An 11,469-nucleotide genomic window follows, 5' to 3' on the forward strand; every position below is an offset into this window, starting at 1 on the left:
CGTCAACCAAGGGGGGAGCCAGGAGTAGAGTGCACACCCAGGCTGGCTGCCCCAGCCCAGCCCACTTCACAAGGAGCCACCAGAAGAAGACCACCTGAAACCAGGCTGGGAAGGGTAGGGAGGGGGCAAGGGAGTGGCAGCCACCCCGTCCATTCGGAAAGGGCCCATGAGGTGACAGACCAAGACAGGCTTAGAGTTCTGGCCTCACCCTTAGAACATCTGTGGACGAGCTTCCTGGGCAGGACAGCTTCCCGCAGGGACCTCTGACATGTCGTCTCCCCTCAGCCAGCCCTGGCTCGCTGCTCCCTGCTCCACGAGCCCCGCACAGCTGGGCCTTGCTGTGGGTGCCGAGTTGGCAGTGGGTCCTGCCCCCAAGGGGGCCAGGCTGAGATCCCACCCCTCCGCCCCTCCCACACCCGTTCCCCCTCTCCCTCCCTCCTGGTCCTGCTCCCAGGGCTGTCTCCCCAAGCTGGGCCTCTCACTGCTTGGCTGGTTGTCCAGAAGAGCCTGCCACGGAACCACCCCAGCGTGCAGCCCAGAGGCCTGGTGGTTGGGAAGTCAAAGAGAGGCCCAGGAAGGGGTGTCCCCGGGTCCCCCAGAGGCTTGGAGATCAACTGCAAAGGACATACTTTCTCCATCCTCCCAATCCAAGGAAATTCTGAGATCCCAAGCATGTGCTCTGAGGGGCTCTACTCCTTCCGGGAAGACACGCCAGATCGAGCCTGGGGAAAACAACAGCAAGGTCTTGCTCACTGTGCTAAACCTTAGGACTGAGGCTCAGGTGCAGAATAGAAGCTCTCCTCACCCACCGTTACCAAGAGCCTTCCTGGGCCGGGGGCACTGTCCAAATTCAGAGCTTGGTCCCAATATCGCCAGGTTGGGGGACCCAGCACAAGTTGCCGAGACTTTCCAGGCCTCCGTTCTCACCACTGAGAAGTAAGAATCATAGCTAATGCCTCTTTGATCTGAGGGGTCCTCATTTAAGTCCCCCAATGGCTCCTTCACCACACAACAGTCCCTACCTACACGTCACCTCCTCCGGGAGGCCATCCTTGACCATCCCAGCTAAAACATACTATCAAAGAATAATAAAGAAAAAATTAAAAATGAAATCAATCAATAAAACATACTAATATACCCACACTCTCCTTCCCCTGACCCCATTCTCTTTGCTTTCCTAACACTGATTGCGACTTAACGTCCTATCACAGGTGTGTTTGCTGGGCAGCTGTCTCCACTAGAAGGTAGGCCCACAAGGCCTGTCTCCCAAGTTCTAGAGCAGCACCAGGAACAGTGCAGGCCCTCGAGCACAAGCTGAGTGGAAGGCAGAAGCAGCAAGTATGGTTTTTATCAGGTGTTACTATTGTTCTGCATTGTTACTTGATATTAGCCCAACTATCTGGGTTGGGGAGGGGTGGGCGGCAAATCAGCCCACTGAGCCTCCCCCCATCTGTCCCTAAAGGGAACAGCCATGGGCCCTGGGGAACACAGTGTGAAAACCACAGAGGGAGGCAACCATCAGGCCTTCAGCATTTCTAAGGCAATGATTCTACTCAAGGGGGAAGTAGGAGGCATGTGAAACTCCCTGACTGGCTCTAAAATCTATCCCTGCCTCAGCCAGAAGCCTGAGAACCTCTCTTATGGCAAAAGGCACCTGCTAACACTCTAAATCTGACCAGTTTGCTCCTCAGGGTGGGCTGCAAGGCTCTGAGTGACCCAGTCCCTGGCCTCCCCTCCCATTCCCTCCCTCACTCACCCTGCCCCTGCATCTCACCAAGCTTGACCACCCTGGGTCTGTTGCACTGTTGTCTCCCCCCACCCCATAACCCAAGGCTATACCTTCTCCGCATGTCTCCTGGTCAATCTCAGAGTCTTCCTGCCAGCCCAGCTAAAGCACCAGTCACACCTGATTTTAATTCACTGCCTAGCCCCTCTCTTTACCCTGCCCCTTGTTTTTTCACCAAGGGTTTGTCTCCCCTGACTCCATGGGGGTAGGGCCTCTGTCAAGTACACCCTGTATCTCCAACACCTGAAGCGATGCCTTTCCTCAGCTCCGCAATGCCTTCAGGATCAAATCCATCCTTCTCGACTAGACCTACCAGGCTCTACGAAGCCTGGCCCAAATCCATGAACACTTCTCCAACTCTCCCTACCCAACCTTCCACCTTACAGCCTTCAAAAAGCCTATTCTTCATCTGGGCCAAGGCCATCCCCACCACTCCTGGTGGCTGTGGTGAAGACTCAATAAAAAACACATGTAAGAAGGAAGAGGAGTTAGCAGAGGCCGACATCTGGAAAGGAGCTGGAATTTTTACTTCGAAGGGGCTCTGGGCAGCAACTATGTGGAAGATAGATGGGCCCAAGGCACTGCATTTGCCAGTTTTTATTTGATTATATGGCCCTCCCACTCCCAACCCTCATCTTGAAACTGGAGATGCTCATTTGGGCCAAGTCCTCCTCCTGATGTTATCTGACAAGGCTCTGTAACCTGAAAAGGGCCTTCAAGATTCCAGCAGAAATAATAAGACTTACAATTGCTAAGATATCCTAGGGCTCACCATGTGTCATATACTCTTCTTCGATATGTTACTTGTTATGCCTTCCCAATTATGAATGCTTTCCACAAATTAACCCATTAAATCTTCACAACAACCTATCAACGGAGAGTTATCATCATCTTATGACACAGATGGTAAAAAGGGCTCAGAAGGGTTGAGGAACCCGCTCAAGGTCACACAACCAGCAAGTGAAAGGGCTGAATTTGAACCCTGTGCTCTGATTCCCTTCAATGCAGCTCTTTATAGAGGTTACAGATCAAGACACCAGATTCTTGGATCCTAGCTGGGCCAAGCTGAAAGGCTGGATAGCAGGGTGCCAGAAAGAACTGGGAATAGGGGTGGGGGGTGCGGAGGTGGGGGGGTGTTTGAAGCCCTCGGTACTGCTGACTAAGCATTTACACAGTGCCAGGCACTCTTGGAGGAGCTTCTCATGAATGAACTTCATTAACCCTCACAATAGCCTGAGGTGGTTGCTGTTTTGAGCCCACTGCACAGAGACGATCACTGTGGCCCAAAGTCACACAGCCAGACATGGAAGTGCCAGAACTGGCATACGTGCCCACTACACCATCCTGTGTACAGACCTCTAACAAGGTGCCCTGGTAGCTGGGTCACCCCCTGCACATCACTCTGTCTTCCCCCAGTTCCCAGCACATAGCCTGCCCTGGTTAATAAATGCCCTGGCTCAAATCTGAAGAGGGACCAACTTCCACCAGCAAGCCAGGACCGCTGGACTGGCTGCCAACAGAGGTGCTCACAGTAGCCCTATGCAGCTGGCAGGGTCCAGGGCAGGAGCTTTGAGGTGACAGAGACCCACTCCAGCTTGGGACCCAGTGAGCTAGGAGTACATGACACCAAGGACAAGCCGACAGGCATTCAAACCCCGGCTTGACCCCCTAGGTCTGAAGGACCTAGGGCAAGGTAATTACACCTCTGAGCCCCAATTTCTGACTCTGCGAAATGGACAGAAACACCGTATTCACCCCTGGGTACAAATAAACCAATGTCCCAGTTACTTGTTGACAAGAGGTTCACTCTGAGGCCCAACAGGGCCAGGGATTCACATCCCAACTCTACCACTTCTGGCTGTGAGACCTGCGGCAAATCATTTCACTTCACAGCAACTCAGTTTCCTCACCTGTAAAACAGGCATCACACTTCTCCTTACCTCATAGGGATCTATAAAATGGACACAACCAATACCCAGCCATAGAAGTATTTTGAGATTTAAATTAGATCATGTGTGTAAAAGGCCTGTCACATGCCTGACATATGGTGAATAGTCAATAAACACTGGCTATTCACTAGCTCTGGAAATTATCTGCCGCTCTGTGCCTCAGTTTCCCCTTCTAAAATGGATCATAACAACAGTACCTATGGTTCTAGGATGTGAGTATTCAGCCAGTTAATCCATGTGAAGCATTTTAAACAGCATGTGGCACACAGAATGCTCTCCATAAATGTCAGCCATCAATCCCATGGTTATTGTTTTTATTGCTGCTGTTATCCCCGTCAGGCAAACCCTCTAAAATTAGCAGAAGGAAACCAGAGAAACTAACTTCTAGAGGAGAAAAATTCTACAGAGCCCCCACGGCCTTGAGGCCTTGAACAGCCTCAGCAACCATTCTCTCCCCAGAAACCACAATCCAGGAAAGCCCACCAGCTTCGAAGCCGATGCTGTAGACCAGAAGCAACCGCCTGTCCCTTCTGACCACATCACCAGCTCCCATTTGCTGGGTCAATCAGGGACTGCAGCCTGCCTTCAGGAACTCCAGACCCAAGTGCAAAGGTTACCAGGCAAGCCAAGGTCACAAGCTGGCCTGGAGAGAAGGGGCAGTGGCCTCCCGTCTGGAGTTGGCTGCTCCAAGCACCCACCCAGCAGCCACAGTGAGAAAGCAGAGCTGTGGGGAATTTGGCTGTCCCAAGTCCTTCAAAAGAGCAGTCTTCCTCCCTGGCTCGGGCTGGGCCAGGGCACCCCCAACACAAGTCCCCTTGGCTATGCAAAGAGGAACAGCTGGGAACACAGTGCTCAGCCTCATTGCTGCCTAACGGTGAGGCCAACTGCTATCACCTGGTAGGGAGCGTAACCACGATGGGCGCCTGGAATGCTAACCAGGGAGACACAGCCTCACTGGGGACAGAGGGGCCCGCTGTGTGGGTGGTGCCTGGTTCCTTCACATCCACCGTCAACCAAGGTCAGGCCCTGACTAAACTGCCCATGCTTGTCTGAGGCAGGAAAAGGGGACAAGATTGAATGGCAGCCCGTGGAGGACCTAAGTACTCCGGTCCCCGCCTCTTGCTGAGCCCAAGCGGCCTCCAAATTAGAGGAAGGGGATCCTCAGAATCCCAAGGAGCACGAGGTCCCCAGCCACCTTGCCCTGGGAGAGAGGTGTCCCACCAAACACTCCTTCCTCCAAAGCCTTAAGCAAGTCCAGGAGTACAGCTCCTTAAATCCAAGCTCAAGACCCCTTCTGCTCCCTAAATGAAGCCAAAAGTTCAGAAAACTTCCAACAGTGGCTTCTAAGACATCTCCCCACAACCCGTGGGAAAGATCGAACCTGCCCCAGAGGTGTCTGTCCCACACACCTTACCAGTGAAATGGTGTGATAATATGAAAGGGTTGTGGGGTAGACAGCAGTTGTGTCCATCCAGTTCCCCACCAAACTTAAGTTCAATAAAGGATGATCCTCCTCCAGCTCAGTGTAACCCCCAAGCCCCACCCACCAAACACAGAGGCAGAAGCCCCTCCTGATCACTAGCGTTACAGTCCTCCCAAAACACTGCCCTAGCACCCACCGGAGCCTGCCCTGGCCCTCACTCCAAGACGCTAAACATCACAGTCCTCCTCCTTGGATGTACGGCTGTGTTCTAAGGGTGGCTCCCCCGCAGCACCCAGTGGTATAACCCAGACGGCACTACCAGGACCACACTTGGTACAGCTCCCTCCTCAAAACCCCCCACCTCCCTCAACGCGTTATTGGAACTGTTCCCACGTCTCCGAGTAGGTACAGCCTCCTACGCTGGGTAGGGCGCGCCCCTACAATGGCTTAGCGCTCGCCCACAAGGCACGCTCCAACTTCACACCCCACGAGTTCAACCCCAAGCCCACACATGCTAGGGCGCGCGTCCCTAGCCCTTCAGTGGTTCGGTCCTCGCACTTGGGTAGGCGCCCCCCCCCCCCCGCCGCTTCAGTGGTACGACCCGCCGCCCCCGCCTCTGGCCCCTCAGGGCTAGAACTACCGCCCCCGCGCAGCCGCCCACTTGGTCCCGGAAGGCGGGGGGGGGGGGGGGGAGCGGCTCAAGGACCGCGATCCCCGCCCGGCAGGCACTGGTGGTACGGCCCAACACGGCACTGAGGGGGGGGACCGGACGAGACCACCGCGGGGGGGGGGCGTTCGGGGACACGCACTGGCGCACTCACCTGTCACCGGCAGCCGCCCAGCCTCTCCGGCGGGGCTCTACTCCCGCCCATCGCCGCGCTGCGCTTGGTCCCGCTCCTGTGTTTCCTGCCGGCGGTGGCGGCTGCGGCAGCAGCAACGCCTTCTCCAAGCCAGACCCAACGGCTCGCGCGGCGCGGCCCCCCCGCCCCCTCCCCCGAGCCCCCGCTTACCGCCCCGTCCCACCCTCTGGCCGGAAATACCGCCTTCTCCCGCCACAACAGGAACTGACGTAAAAGCGAGACCTAGACTCGGAGAGCGCTAGAGCGCAAGCGCAAGGAAAGGGAAGAGGCGGACTCAGAGCCGAGCGCCTTCGTACAATAGGCGAGTTTGGGCCGGTGTGCGTTAGGGATGTGCCTCGCGCAGGCGCAAGACGGAAAGAACGGATGGGAATGAGCAGGCGCTGTAGCTGACTGACGCCCGCTTTCCCCAGAGGCTCGCCGCAGTGATGTTTCCCGGCAGCCCCTGTTCCTTATTTGCATAGGCTTTGATCTCGTTTTACGCGGCGCTCGCTCTTCTTCCTGGGTTCAAGGCTCTTAAAGAGCCCTGGACTTGGGGGTCAGGAGAGGTTGCCTTTTCAGTATGTCCCTCATGGTTGAGCTTAGGCTCTGAAACCACACAAACCCAGCTTTGCATTTTCTTGCTGGGCAGAAGGCTGGACGGTTTTTTTTCTGTGCCTCAGTATTCTCATCTGCAAAATGGAAACAATCTACGTAACTGGGCTATTGGACTATTTTATGTAAACAGAATAGTTTATGTCAATTAGACATTCTAGGACTCCAAAATATTCTTATCAGATGCAATTAAATATGGGATATCACTTTTTTTATGGGGTAACTTGGACCTACAAAGGCCTTAAAATCACCCTGCAAGAGGAGAGTTGCACAAAATTCTGACCCATTTATTAGCTGTCTAGAGGCCCAGTGCACGAAATTCGTGCACGGGGTGGGGGTGGGGTGTCCCTCCGCCCAGCCTGCACCCTCTCCAATCTGGGACCCCTTGAGGGATGTCCGACTGCCCGTTTAGGCCCGATCCCACCAGGATTCATAATCCGTGACTGCTGGCTCCCAACCGCTCGCCTGCCTGCCTGCCTGATTGACCCTAACTGCTTCTGCCTGCCAGCCTGATCACCTCCTAACCACTCCCCTGCCAGCCTGACCGACGCCTAACTGCTCCTCTGCCAGCCAGGTCACCCCTAACTGCCCTCCCCTGCAGGCCTGGTTGCCCCCAACTGCCCTCCCTTGCAGGCCTGGTCCCTCCCAACTGCCCTCTCCTGCCGGCCATCTTGTGGTGGCCATCTTTTGTCCACATGGGGGCGGCCATCTTGTGTGTTGGAGTGATGGTCAATTTGCATATTACTCTTTTATTAGATAATATGTACCAGACAGCTGTGAGACATCTGACTCTCAGTCCCTTCTCTCGTACAGGTTGAATAGAGCATGTTAGATTGTGAATTTGTGTTCTAGTATACCACACAGCTTGGCAAGTATACGTTGGTTAGTGCATACTTCCCCTAGAAGGCCTGGTTGGGATTGAAGAATCCTGGGTTCACCTAAGTGTGAGAGTGTCTTGCACAAATCCTGCTGAGGGGTGAGCCTTAGATAAACCTAATGCTGGAACTAGCCCTTAACTACGGGTTTCCAGCTTGGAACTCACTGCCCTGTATTCCTAATTCATGGTGTTGCCCCATCACAGTGTTGATAACTCTGACCAATGCTTACGCCACCACAGCCCTAACCATTTCAGTCTTACTATCTGGTGACAGGCTTCTCTCCTTCACTACAGAGTCCCAAGACTGAAAAGACCAGGACAGTCTCAGTCATCGCTGTGTACTTAGCAAAGGGCCTGGCACAGAGTGGGCCCTTGGGGAATATTTGTTTCAAGAATTAGCCCTTCTGCTCCAATCTAGACTCAAGGTTACTGTGGCCTACCCTCTTTGCTCCTCTGCATGCTGAACAGCTCACAGCCCATTCCCCTACCTCTCATCTTCTTGGGCAACGCAAATCCCAGCCCCTCCTAGTGCACAGGATGGATTATCTCACTGAAAGCTCCAGTGCACTTGTGTATAAACCGTTGAAGTCCTAGTAGTCAAAGGTAATGACTTTCAAACTATTTTAAGGCCTATTTTAATATAGACATATGTGTACTGACAGTATAATGAAACAAAAGTCACCAAATACTATTTACCCTTATGAATGATGCTCTCTGATATTTTTTTCCAGTGCTGTTTGAGACCCTGTTGAACTGATTTTTCTGACCCACTATTTGGTCATACCTTGAAGTTTGTAAAACCACTAGTCTAAAGGTGAACAGTTCACTGGCTTTGGAGATGGACAGGCCCTAGTTCTAATCATGCCTTTCCTATGTCCTTGTCAAAATAACTTCACTTCTCTGGCCCGGCTAGTGTAGCTCAGTGGATAGAGTAGTAGCCTTCAATTCCTGGTCGGGGCACATGCCCAGGTTGCGGCTCGATCCCCACTTGGGGGCGTGCAGGAGGCAGCCGATCAAAGATTCTCTCTCGCCGAAACCGGTTTGGCTCAGTGGATAGAGCGTCGGCCTGCGGACTGAAAGGTCCCGGGTTCGATTCCGTTCAAGGGCATGTACCTTGGTTGCGGGCACATCCCCAGTAGGGGTTGTGCAGGAGGCAGCTGATCGATGTATCTCTCTCATCGATGTTTCTAACTCTCTACCTCTCTCCCTTCCTCTCTGTAAAAAATCAATAAAATATATTTAATAAAATAAAATAAAATAAAATACATTGCACTAAGTAAACATTTAAAAAATACGTTAAAAAAAGATTCTCTCTCATCATTGATGTTTCTATCTCTCTCTCTTCCTCCCTTCCTCTCTGAAATCAATAAAAAGTATATATTTAAAAATATACATTTTAAAAAAAAATCACTTCTCTGAGCCTACCTTTCCTCATTGCAAAATATCAATAGAATTTATTTAGCAGTTGTTCTGTTCTTAACATAGTCCTGCTGGTGCTATCCTGTTTCTATCAACATAATCTTAGAGGTTCGTGCAGCTGTACTCGTCCCAGGACCAGTTAGGGGTAGAGGTGGAATTTGAACCTGACAGTCTGATACAAGAACCTGTGTTCTGCACTTATGTCATGCAGAACAATGGGAAGTATTGGCCCTACTCTGGTCCCCTGTGTTGCTTTGGGAAACCACTTAATTAGCATACTCAGCCTCACTCTCTCAATTTCCACATCAAGGGTGATTGAGGAGAAAATTCCCTAAAACCACAAATTGTTCTCGACCCTCTAATCTGTCCTGTGAACTTCCCTCCCATAGCTATAAATATGGACTGCCTGTGCATTTTTCTGGGGAGAAGGGTTGGTAACTTCTCATCTGAAGTCTACTCAAAGGCCTCTTAATTCAGAAAAAAAATGACTAAAGGATCCTGCCTTGAGGGATGAAGAAGGCATCTCTTCAAAGCCCCCTTATGTCCCCAGGGAGCAGACATCAGCCCCTGGAGTCCATTTCAACCCTTCCCACAAGAATTTGGGCTCCCAGTGGAGATTGGACAAGCTGCAGGGACCGGACCAGCTCTTAGGCTCCCCAAGTGGGGAGGCTCCTGCTCCATTCCCAGGAGGCCTGGGGGTCTATCCCTGGCAGTGGTGGAGGTGGCCATGAGGCGGGAACCCTCCCTGACACGTGGACATACAGGAGATGAAAGCAAGAGGAATGAGAAGTCCCCCTTTCTTCATCCTACACAGAGCTTTTTCAGGAGAGAAATCCCATGGCATTGACCAAATTCTCAAAGTCTGGCACTGTTAAGAAAAAGTTTTTATTTAAAAGCATTTCCTGCGTTATACAGAAATGTTGAAATATCTTTGAGTCCCCAGCCAGAAGTTACTAAGTTCCACCCTGGATGCTACTGTTTGGGGAAGATCCTTTAAAGTCATTTTAAGTGTTTGGCAGAAGTACAGATAAGGCTCAGGGGTTCTGTAAATGTTGGTTCCAATGTTCTTTTCATGAAATATGGTTCTCTTTCAAAAATTGTAATAGAAGACATCATGCACATTCAATTTTTTAACACATAGGAGATTCCTAGGACATTTTGGTGTTTGTGCTATGCTAATGCACTTGGGGGCCTACCTTAGAGTAAAATTCTTTCTACCCTCATTAAGACTGAACACCTGTGGATCTGCTCAAACACAGAGATGGCTTCCCCTCCCAGGTGGGATACGAGCTAAAGACTTCACCATGGCCTTTGGGTTCCTGTGATCTGCTCCTGCCTATCTTTCTAACTTCATCTTAAGCTACTCTTACCTTGACCACTATGTTCTAGGCACACTGGCCTCTCCTATGCCCCTCTAAGAAGACAAGCTTATTCTCACCTCAGGGCCTTTGCACTTGCTGTTCCTTTTGCATGACTGGCTCCTTGTTTTTCAGAACTCAGTTCAAATCTCACCTCTGGACTTGCCCTGGCCATCCCAAATCCAAAGAGCCAGGCTATCACTATCTCTTTAGACTTTCTGAATCCCCTACCTAGCATTTAACACTAAATAATTTTTTTGTCTATTTTATACTTGTCTTCCCCCAAACCAGAATATAAATTTTCCCAGGAGGACAAAGACCTTGTCTTGGGCACCACTGTCTTCCCAGCTCCTAGAACAATGCCCAGCACATAGTTAGGAATTGGGGATCCAGAAATACCTGTTCACTGACTGTGGTTTTTATTAGGAAGGTTAAAGTTCTGAACTGGGGTGATTTTTACTTCAGGTCTGAACTTATCTACTCACAAAAAGTTGAACATATAGTAATAATCTCTTCACCTTCATTGAAGAACTCCTACATAGTAGGCACAATGCTAGGAACTATACATGACCTTGTTAAATGTTCCTGCAGGTAGACGTCTCTGTAAAGCCTATTTTGCAGAAGTAAATTTAGGCCCAGAGAGGCCAAGTATCCCACAGCCAGAATACTGTGGCGCCTAAATCCCCTCCCCAAGATGTCTCAGGCCAAGCCCACACTTTAACCCACAGCACTGGACTTAGCCTGTGTGGGTCCAGAGCTGAGATACAGTAAAGTCACTTTATAGTAAGCTAAAGTATGTGGATTTGAAACAGCAAAGTACTTAAAACACAGTTTCCCAATTTATTAAGAAAAATTGAGACGATATGAATATCATCTCTTTTTTTAGGTCATCAGGAAGGGCATCATCGTCATTTTGTTGGAGCATCATCCTCATACCCCAAGATTGCCAGTTTGATCCCTGGCCAGGGTACATACAAGAGCCAACCAGTGAATGCACAAGTAAGTGGAACAACAAAACAATGTCTCTCACTCTCCCCCCCCCCCCCACTTCCTCTCTCTCTCTCTAAAATCAATTAATAAAAATAATGCCCAGCCGGGGTGGCTCAGTGGTTGAGCATCGACCTATGAATCAGGTCACAGTTCAATTCTGGTCAGGGCTGTCAGGGCACATGCCTGGGTTGCAGGCTTGATCCCCAGGAGGCAGCC

The 11,469-nt window shown here is 51.2% G+C and overlaps 1 protein-coding gene across 1 annotated transcript in view; it reads right to left on the minus strand.

The window, feature by feature from the left end:
* Window positions 1-6,148, minus strand: part of AKT2 (AKT serine/threonine kinase 2) — a 50,869-nt gene extending 44,721 nt beyond the window's left edge. Inside the window, exon 1 of the mRNA XM_079799776.1 lies at window positions 5,980-6,148. The gene's annotated coding sequence lies outside the window, so the exon portion shown is untranslated. The remainder of the gene's footprint in view (window positions 1-5,979) is intronic.
* Window positions 6,149-11,469: the final 5,321 nt, after the last annotated feature.

Source organism: Cnephaeus nilssonii (assembly GCF_951640355.1).
Source record: "Cnephaeus nilssonii genome assembly, chromosome: 20".
Classification (NCBI taxonomy): Eukaryota; Metazoa; Chordata; class Mammalia; order Chiroptera; family Vespertilionidae; genus Cnephaeus; species Cnephaeus nilssonii.